The sequence below is a fragment of the Chiloscyllium plagiosum genome, chromosome 5 (assembly GCF_004010195.1).
Source record: "Chiloscyllium plagiosum isolate BGI_BamShark_2017 chromosome 5, ASM401019v2, whole genome shotgun sequence".
Taxonomy (NCBI): domain Eukaryota; kingdom Metazoa; phylum Chordata; class Chondrichthyes; order Orectolobiformes; family Hemiscylliidae; genus Chiloscyllium; species Chiloscyllium plagiosum.
This window is the reverse complement of record NC_057714.1, coordinates 94,730,687-94,742,050: the sequence shown is the minus strand read 5'-3', so window position 1 is coordinate 94,742,050 and position 11,364 is coordinate 94,730,687.

Sequence of the window (11,364 nt, the reverse complement as noted above, 5' to 3'; positions counted from 1 at the left end):
GTTGGAGGTGGAAGAAGGGGTGGGCGAGAATCTTGGTTGAAGAAGTAGGCGTGGAGGTGAAGGCGGCGGAAGAATTGTTCGATGTCACGCCACGTGTTGGATAGTGAGGTTGGGGTGGAACGGAGGGCGAGAATCTTGGTTGAAGAAGTAGGCGTGGAGGTGAAGGCGGCGGAAGAATTGTTCGATGTCACGCCACGTGTTGGATAGTGAGGTTGGGGTTGGAACGGAGGGATTGGAGGACATAGTGAGGTTGGGGTTGGATACTCATGGATGCCAGTATAATCTCGGGTAAGCATTGTTATGGACCAGGCCCGGCCCACTCAAAATGTTTTAAGAAGGTAGACTAGCCCCTAACCTTTTCTTATTTCAAAGGCAAATGTAAAGTGATTATTCCAGATGCAATACAACCGGTCAAACTACTCAACGCTAAGCAAAACACAATTTATTTAAAGACTGTAGTTAAAAATTAAACCAGATGAAGAGGAATTTAGAATAACTTAACTCTATTGGAAAATGTAATAGAATAATAGATACAAAAGCTGTTGTATAACTAACTGTTCCAATATAGTAACATCCCATAAACCTAACCGTCAGCAAAAAAGCAAGTTCAGATACAGATTCTCACATTCAGTTCTCCTATCCAGATGGAAAAAACACAAGAGGAATTTCAAAGACAGTAGCAGTCAGAAGACATTCACTGCAGTTTCTAACTCTGTTGAGACCTCAATAACTTCAGATGCTATTGAAAAAAACAAACCTCAGAAATCTGGATCTGAGAGAGCTGGCCACACCCAGTCAGGTTGTTAAAAATTAAACCAAACTGTTTACTCATGTTGTCTACAGTAGTCAGCTTGCTATGTCTACCTTACAAGCTCTCTTCAAGAAAAAAGGACAAAATAACTTCTTAAAGTGACAGCATTGTCACACTTGTATATCGTAAGTGCTTGCAGCTTGAGGAGCTTCAGCTCAGAGCGATTGAGCTCGTGCTGAGCTGCAGACACTTTGACACATCAGTGAAGAGAGCGTTTATCATCAATATGTTGTCCCAGAAGGTAGTCAATGTCCTCAGAGTAGAACATTCTGATTTGACCAGTTGTTAGGGAAAGAAGCGTGTGGCTATATCTGAGGCAGTTAAAGGCACCCAGAAAGTTTGAAGTTCTTTCAGCTTGTGTGGATGAGAGTGGAATCTGTAAGGTTAATAAACCTTGTCATCGTGGGACTGGAAGCTATTCAAGAAGAGAGACAAGAAGGAATGTAGAGAGGGGGTAGGTCGCCATTCTTTGTAGCAAAGAGCAAATGTCCAGAAGACTGGGTATGTTGCCTGCTGTCAGTGTTTAGCATGTCTGCTCAGAGTTGGAGAGGAACTGTGAGAGTGGGAGGATCTAATCAACGCCATCCATGTAAGTACTTACAACGTAGGCAGGAAAATGACAAAGGTTTGACATTGATGCATAGTAAATATGGCAGCATCAGTGAAGAGAAAGCTGCCTTAATATTTTGAGTACAGTGACACTTCTTTAGAAATGAATTTATTCTGAAGAAGGGTCACTGGCCTCAAAACGCTAACTTTGCTTTCTCCCCACAGATGCTGCCAGACCTGCTGAGTCTCTCCAGAATTTCTGTTTTTGTTTCAGATCTTCAGCATTGGGAGTTCTTTGTTTTATCACATCGTAAGTGTGCAAAGCTTGGCATTAAATTAATAAGCAGAACCTAAAAGATCCTCCACATTATTATTTGTGCCACATTAAATTGGCAAAGAGAAAATAAGACTAGAAAAAAAAACTGGTGTGGCAATAGTGGATTCCAGTTCATGGGGCACTGGCAGCAGTTCTGGGAAAATTGGGATCTGCATTAATGGGATGGTCTGTGCCTGAATGGTTTGAGAACCAATATCCTAACATGTAGCATAACTAGGTAATGGGAGAGGATTTTAAACTAAGTAGTGTAGATTAGGGAATCAAATTTGGAAAGATATTGCAAATCAATTGGTAGAGACAAGGCAAGAGAGCAATACACTAGTATGAGAAATGATAAACAGACTGTGACAGGAGAGTAAAAATCTGAAAGTAAACTAACAGTGAGACTAGAGATTACAAAAATAATAAAAGGACAAAACTATAAGCTCTGCATCTGAATGCAAAAAGCTTTTAACAAAACTGATTGTGCCAATGAAATTAAATATGATATATTAGCCACCACTGCAGAATTACATTAGGACTGAATATCGAAGAGTATATAACATTTTACGAATATTAGAAAGCTGGAAAATGATTGAGGCTCTGAAATTAATCTTGATATTGTAATAGACATGGATGACCCTTCCAGTTCGGGAAACTAGAATGTCTAAATGGTTATGATGGTAATAAGTCACTTATGGGATTTGTTTACAGGCCTATAAGATTAGTCACATGACAAAGTATGTATTTGTGCAAAAATGAGTGACTGGTCAGATTAGACAGAATATCAAAATCAGCATTGAATAGTTAAAAGATTAATAAGCAGGAAAAATGTGAAGTACAAGAGAAAGCTAACTAGAAAAATAAAAATCAGACAGTAAGTGTTTCCATATATATTTTAAAAAGAAAAGAGTTAATGACATGAGCACTGATCCTGTAGAAAGTGAGTTTGAGAATTAGTAATAGAAAATAAGGAGATGGTAGATGACTTGAGCAGGTATTTTGCATCAGTCATCACTCTAGAAGATCCAGGTAATTTTCCAGGAATGACTGGATATTAGGGAATGGAAGGGAGGGAAGAACTCAAGAGAATTATTATTTCCAGGGAAGTGATACTGGAAAATGTTTCGAGCTATGAGCTGATAGGACCTGGGTTGTGATGAGCTTCATAAACTCATTCCATTTACCTGCTCCTGGCCCATATCCCTCAAATGTAGAAGAAGTGATGAGTAAGATGCCTGATATGGTGGTTTTAATTTTCCATATTTACTTTGATTCAGATAAGGTTCCATTACATTGGAAAGTATTGACTGTAACTGCTTTATTCAAAAGAGAGGGAGACAGAATGCAGGAAACTACAGGCCTGTTAGCTTAACGTCTGTCATAGGGAAGAATTTACAAACTTGTACTAGAGACATTTTAACAGGGAATCTAGAAAAGTTTATGATAATCAGGCAGAGTGAACAAAGTTTGTATGGGATTCAGTGGAAGAGTTGTGGGATTCAGTGGATTCAGTGAAAGGGTTAAATTGGACTTCAGTGAAAGGGTTAAATCAGAGCAGGGAAAACATAATGAGATTTGATTAGATCAGAGGTGAGTTCTTAGCAGATACTTACAAAGCAAGAACAGTGGTTTTGTATTGCTAAATGGGGATCTGATTATAGAGGGAATGCAGGACCTTTAAAACTTAAGTTAACCACAGAGGGTAACCACAGAGATCAGTTGCAGGTGCCATTGCTATGGAACTTGATGTTGATAAAAAAAATTAACATTGCTATAGAAATTAACAAATACAGTTATACCCAAACTACTGAAAACACAAGGGTATAGGAATCCGAGCCATGATTGGACAGGAGAGAGCTACCTTATACCATATATGATACTGTCAAATCTTTGCAGCAGTTGTACCATCAATGTAACTGCCACACTTCTGCAACAAAGACTGAAAGAAGACATCGTGGAGTTCCCATGCCTGGTTATTCCTATAATCGGGGAAAACTAGTACTCAAAAACTAGTTCTGCTTTATCCAGTTAAAGCAGAACTGATACAATAAGATTTTGAGAAGCCATTTCAAAAAAAGCTCGATCAAAGGATCCTGTGGAATATAAAAGCCCATGGTGTAGGAGGTAACAGATTGGCATGGATAAATGATTAACAGGAGTATGCATAAATTAGTCACTTCCTGCTTTGTAAAATCTGATGAATGGTGCACCATAAGAATTAGGTCTGAGCCTCAACTTTTTCAAATTTACATAAAGACTTGGGTGGATATGTTTACTAAATTTGGTGATGTCACAAAGATAGAGAGGAAAGTATGTTGTGAAGAGGACACATGGAGGCCATGTAGAAATATAGGTTGTATAGTTAAGAAATAGGTAGGATTTGGCAGCTGGAGTATAATTTGGGAAAATGTGGATTTGTCCATGATGGTAGAAAGAATAAAAAAAAGCATTTTATCTAAATTGTGAGACGTTACGGAGATCTGAAATGCAGAAGGATCTAATTGTCCCTGTGAATGAATCACAAAATGGCATGAGGTACAGAAAGTAATTATAGAATCTCTAAAGTGCAGAAGGAGGCCATTCATCCCATCAATCCCCTCTGACTATCTGAAGACTATTCCACCCAGGCCCAGCCCTCTGCTGTATTGCCATGTTTACCATGGCTAATCCCCCTTAGCCTACAGTTCCCTGGACAATACAGACAAATTTAGCATAGCCAATCCACCTAACTGCACATTTCTGGACTGAGGATTCCAGACCACCAAGCAGAAACCCACACAGATACAGGGAAAATGTGCAAACTCCATGCAGACAGTCACTCAAGGCTGGAATTGAAACTGGGTCCTCAGAGCTGTGAGGTAGCAATTGTTCGAATTAGCAAATTAGGAACTTTGTCTTCTTTTCACAACATTTAAGAATTACTTGGATAAACACTTGAAATGTGTTGCACAGGATGTAATTTTGCTGTAATCCACTGCCGTTCTGGAGGAAAGATCTGCAAGGAACTGAAGAATAATGAATAACTTGTTGTAATATATATGTAGGATAAATACAACAAAAAGCGTTAATTGTCGCCACATTCTGGCATCATTTCTAAGTACAGAATGTAAAGAAAGATATAACTAAGGCAATCTTTTGTTTCATCTTTTGTTCCCCTCATGGCTCCAGGGTTTCTGTAACAGGCTCCAGGCTTAGTATACCACAACTGCTGTCACTATCACTGCAACCAGGTGTACCACCCCAGGCCCACAACAGCGTCACTGCTACAGATGCCACCGATGCCAGCTTCTTCCACCATCATGACCATCTTGGACAACCATCTTATCTACCTTGCTGCTAGTCCTGTCTTTAGTTATGATTTCACAGGTTACTGCCTCCATCCTCATTGGGAGATGCAACCTCTGTTAGACAAGTCCATTACCCTCATCAATCTGCCCCTCAACTGATACGTCAGAGATGTAGACTAGCTAGCCATCACTGCTGGGCAGGAACTATCACCAACATGATTCTACCTCTGGCAGAGATGGGAATGCAATGGCTCATCAATCTGAAACCTCTCTTGGGACCTTCTTGCCAATCCCATTTGTTAAAGATGCTATGGTGGTAATGGCAACATTGTTTCTAAAGACAGCAGTTTTACTTTAAGTTGCACCGTGCAGAGAAAGCACGGCACTGATTGGGAGAAGACTGGAGGTAGCAGCATTCATGCAATCTTTGCAATTGTATTTTCTCTTCTTTAATACTGTTAATGAAATAATCTGTTGGAAAATACAAGTTTTAACATGGACTTTACTTTCAAAACAACCAAAGTGAAAGACATCTGAAAAAGTTCTTTCAAACAGAAACGAGACCTCCCTGGAAAATATGATTAATTTCCCATTGCACATTATAAGATTTAGCTGACTCATTCATGAATCATGAAGGGCTCTTCCTTAATAATCAAAGTGTTAACACATGGCTTCTTTTGCCTTGAATGTAAAACACAAACTGCAACATTGTTTATATTTATTTATCAGGAATCATATCATAAAAAGGAAAAGATAATTCCTATATTGGTTTGGTTCATAGAAAGTGAAGAAGTTTGTTTGATATTCAGTAGTTTAGCACTTCACTGTCCCTCACTTGGTTTTCTGAATATATATATTGGCGGAACTTTATTTCTAAGTAGACCTGTTCAAATGCTATATGTCTTCCAACCCTTCTAATTATGCTTTAATGATCTACAGTACTTGGGGTGTATTTATTTGTCGAACATGCCTCTTGCCAATCCATCAATTTTCTGTCACACTGCAAATTACACCAAATTTTTGGACACATTATAAGAAATAGTTCATAAAGAAGGAAAAACTTTGATACAAGAGACAGAATGCTGCTATCTCTCCAAGCCCTCACAAGTTATACTTGCAAACCTCAGAGAAAGAAATGACTATGACTTGTGATGTGCAAAATCATTTAGTCAATTGTTCATTAGGCTATTTGTTTTTATAGCTTTAAAAAGTAGCAGTTTCAGATTAGAAGCAGAATAATGCATTTGTATTTAAGTTTTGGCACTTTCTTTACAGCACAATTTGCAGAATATACTTTACATATCATGGGAAATGTACTTCGGAGTGAATTAATTTACAGCATTTGTTTATGGGCAGAAAACAAGAGTGAGACAAAGCTGTGTTGTGTCATTGATTCAAAAATATACTTGTTCGAAGGAGGCTGTTTGTCCCATACCTTTTCAATTACTAATTATTTCAATAGTGGTCTGTCCATACAATTGTCTTTCCCTTATATAGATGCCAGGAATGAATTGTTGTGTCTGGATTGATCAAAGTAATGCACCATCCATGCAAATATATAACAGAGGTCTAAGTTGGGTATGATTCCATTCAAAACATTCAAAACACATAAATACTCCAGCAAGGCAACTTTTTCACGCAGAGGGTGTTGTGGGTATGGGATGAGCTGCCAGAAGAAATGGTGGAGGCTGGTATAATTACAGCATTTAAAAGACATCTGGATGGATTTTTAGATTAGATTAGATTAGATTAGATTAGATTAGATTAGATTAGATTAGATTAGATTAGATTAGATTACTTGCAGTGTGGAAACAGGCCCTTCAGCCCAACAAGTCCACACCGACCCACCGAAGCGCAACCCACCCAGTCCCAGTCCCCTACATTTACCCCTTCACCTAACACTGTGGGCAATTTAGCATGGCCAATTCACCTAACCTGCATATTTTTGGACTGTGGGAGGAAACCGGAGCACCCGGGGTAACCCAAGCAGACACGGGGAGAACGTGCAAACTCCACACAGATATATGAATAGGAAGAGTACTGGCAAATGGCTTAGATGAGGTTAGGATATCTGGTTGGCATGGATGAGTTGGACTAAAAGCTCTGCTTCTGTGCTGTACATCTCTCTGACTAAGGAAGAAGGTGGCATTCTGCAGGGTGTTTGTAAATTAAATTGAAATGCAGACCAGGAATGGAAAAGAAAAAAATAAATCATTGATAAGAATAAACTGGCAAGCAGCCTTTATTAATTCCAGAATTTTCTCTGTCCTTCCTCCCACTGAAGGGCTCTTTGAACAAGTTGTAGGCCATTATCTCTTTACATGGCTCTGTGTCCAAGTTTGTTTGATAACCACTCCTGAAAACAGCTTTATTTGTTTCACTGCATTTAAGGTGTTATTTAAGTGTAAGTTGCTGTTGTTTGTGAAATATATGTCATTTGCCGCTGCAGTTGTAAAGTAGGGAAATGCAGCAACACATTTGCTGACAATAGACCAACAGCAATGAAATAAAGGATCAGGCTAGCTGCTCGCTGATGTGCTGAGTGATAAGTGTTGGCCAGCTCATTCTGGTTATTATGTAGACTTAATAACATTACAAAACAATGTTCCCTACAGAGAAATTATGTAACAAAAGGATGGCACGGTGGTTCAGTGGTTAGTACTGCTGCTTGACAGCGCCAGGGACCCAGGTTCAATTCCAGCCTCTGGTGACTGTGTCTGTGTGGAGTTTGTACATTCTTCCTGTGTCTGCGTGGATTTCCTCCCATAGTCCAAAGATGTGTAGGTTAAGGGAATTGGCAATGCTAAATTGTCCATAGTGTTCAGGGATGTGTAAGTTAGGTGCATTGATCTGGGATAAATGTAGGGTAGTGCAATGGGTTTGGGTGGGTTACTCTTCGGAGGGTTGGTGTGAACTTGTTGAGCCAAAGGGCCTGTTTCACACTGTAGGGATTCTATATCTATAAAATATATTACCAATGCAAAGCAAAACTCACAAAATGCGACAAAACTATTAAGAAGAAAATCATCAAAATGTACCTTTCCTTATCTACCTGGTATCATAGTAGGACCATTCATTTTTGGTTGGTGACAGCCCTAAGTTTCCAGCAGAGTGTTTGACAGCGGGGCTAAGGGTTTGGGACCTGCTTCTGCCCAAATCTAACCTAAACATCCATACTTCAAACCCTCGTGCCCAAACTGTCTTGGCCATTATATTCACACTAATCGATTAACCATAATTTCGCTCACAGCAAATTGTGCTGTAAAGAAAGTGGCAAAACCTACAATGCAAATGCATTATTCTGCTTCTAATCTGAAACTGCTACTTTTTAAAGCTATAAAAACAAACAGCCTAATGAACAATTGGCTAAACGATTTTGCACATTGCAAGTCATAGCCATTTATTTTTCTGAGGTTTGCAAGTAAAACTTGTGAGGTCTTGGAGAGATAGCAGCATTCTGTCTCTTGCATCAAAGTCTTTCCTTCTTTATGAATTATTTCTTACAATGTGTCCAAAATGTTGGTGTAATATGCAGTGTGACAAAGAATTGATGGATTGGCCAGAGGCATGTTTGACAATTAAATATACCCCAAGTACTGTAGATCATTAAAGCATAATTAGAAGTGTTTGCTAGTTTGCATAATACATTAGTTCTTGATGTTTTTGTATCTCCCTTAGTTATGGTATGTGACATCACAGAGTAAGTTACTTGCATTCAGCATTTACTGAACTCAACAGATGCATTTTAATTAAATTTTATTTGAATGGCCAGACCAAAACATATGTTCCCCTGAAAAGCATTCGTCCTAAGGCCCAAAAAGCTTCTGTAGATTTTAATAATGTTGTAGTGAATGTATTATTTTGTGATTTGGAATGTGGTAAAACTGCTTTTACATGCTACTTTTATTTACTGCTGCATATAATAAGGGTTATTCTACAGACCCATTGCAACAGTGCAGATAGTCATTGAAAGATGAGTTGGAGATGGAGGTGCAGCATTGCCACCTCACCTCTGTTGCTGTTTCTTCTTGCGTGTGCAGATATCCACTGAGAAAATGGAAGGACTGTTAACTTGTAAAATACATGTGAGGGAAACAAATGTGCACAGCATATTTCTAAAATTTAGCTATGTCATCTAAACAAGAATGAACATTTTACACATTCTTTCATAATCTGTAGGAGAATCAACTCCCATTGGGCTTTAAGGAATACTTCCCGAGACAGCATAAGGAAGATAGACATTGCTGGTTGTAAAAATATGAAGTCCCATCTAATTCATAACGACCTGGTCATTGTATTATTAATTTTTTTCTTTTTTTTCCACACTACCTCCTGACAGCAGAAGTGCTTATTTTTCCCCAGGACCCATGTCATGTGTGTGCAAGTGTCGGACACAGTGAAAAGCAACAAGTGTGAGAGGCTGAACAGGCTGGGGCTGTTTTCCCTGTAGCATCGGAGGCTGAGGGGTGACCTTATAGAGGGTTACAAAATTATGAGGGGCATGGATAGGATAAATAGACAAAGTCTTTTCCCTGGGGTGGGGTAGTCCAGAACTACAGGGCATAGGTTTAGGGTGAGAGGGCAAAGATATAAAAGAGACCTAAGGGGCAACCTTTTCATGCAGAGGGTGATACGTCTATGGAATGAGCTGTCAGAGGATGTGGTGGAGGCTGGTACAATTGCAACATTTAAGAGGCATTTGGATGGGTATATGAATAGGAAGGGTTTGGAGGGATATTGGCCGGGTGCTGGCTGGTGGGACTAGATTGGGTTGGGATATCTGGTCGGCATGGATGAGTTGGACCGAAGGGTCTGTTTCCATGCTGTACATCTCTATGACTCTATGAATGTTCTATAGCTGTAAACATAACTAGAACATTTTATGGTTTACCTTTTGTACTTTGAAATAACAATGGCACTTTCAAATGTTGTAAGTTCACTATTGTTGAGTTTTCTGGTGTAAGTAGTACTAGAATGCAGTCCCTTCCTAACCGAAGCAAATTTGCCTGAATCAGATGGAGCCAAGCAGAAGAAAATATTGTATTGCAGAAATGGCATCTGAAGCAAGGCTTACAGCAGTAAAAATGTTTTAATGTGGTTGCATGGAACCTAGGAGAGACCTCAACTGGAGTGTTGTGTGCAATTTTAGTCTTTTAACTATGAAAGGATATACTTGCCATAGAGAGAGTAGAACAGTGATTATTCAGATTAATCCCATGGGAGACAGGTTGAATTATGGGGAGAGATTGAGGAAATTGGTTCTGTACTCTCAAGAGTTTTGAAGAACATGATGTGATCTCATTAAAACTGACAAAATGCCTGCATTATAGAGAATGTTGATATAGATAGAATATTTCCCCCTAGCTGGTGACTCCAGACAGGAAATATAATTTCAGGATAAGGGGAATTTAAGATTGAGATAATTTAAAAAATAGGAAGTACAGCAGTAAATCAAATCCCATCTGCCTGCACATGCTCTATATCCCTCCATTCACAGTCTGTTTATGTGTCTATCTAAATGTCTCTTACACTCTGCTAACATTTCTTCTTCTACAACCTCCCCTGGCAATGCATCCCAAGCACTTACCACTCTCTCTATAAAAACTTTCCTTGTAATTTCCTTTAAACTTCTCCCCTCTCACCTTAAACCGAGTATTTAACACTTTCACCCTTGGTAAAAGACTCCAATTATCAATCCCATTCATGATCCTCATTGCCCCTCAGCCTCTGACACTTTACCATGAGCATAGAACATAGAACAATACAGCACAGAACAGAACATTTGTCCTAGCTTAAGCACCCATCCATGTACCTATCCAATTGCCGCTTAAAGGTCACCAATGATTCTGACTCTGCCACTCCCACAGGCAGAGCATTCCATGCCCCCACCACTCTCTGGGTAAAGAGCCTACCCCTGACATCCCCCCTATACCTTCCACCCTTCACCTTAAATTTATGTCCCCTTGTAACAGTCTGTTTTACTTGGGGAAAAAGTTTCTGACTGTCTACTCTATCTATTCCTCTGATCATCTTATAAACCTCTATCAAGTCACCCCTCATCCTTCGCTGTTCCAATGAGAAAAGGTCTAGCACTCTCAACTTATCCTCGTATGACCTATTCTCCATTCCAGGCAACATCCTGGTAAATCTTCTCTGCACCCTCTCCAAAGCTTCCACATCTTTCCTAAAGTGAGGCGACCAGAACTGCACACAGTACTCAAACTGTGGCCTAACCAAATTCCTGTACAGCTGCAACATCACCTCACGACTCTAGAATTCAATCCCTCTGCTAATGAACACTAATACACCATAGGCCTTCTTACAAGCTCTATCCACCTGAGTGGCAACTTTCAAAGACCTATGAACATAGACCCCAAGATCCCTCTGCACCTCCACCT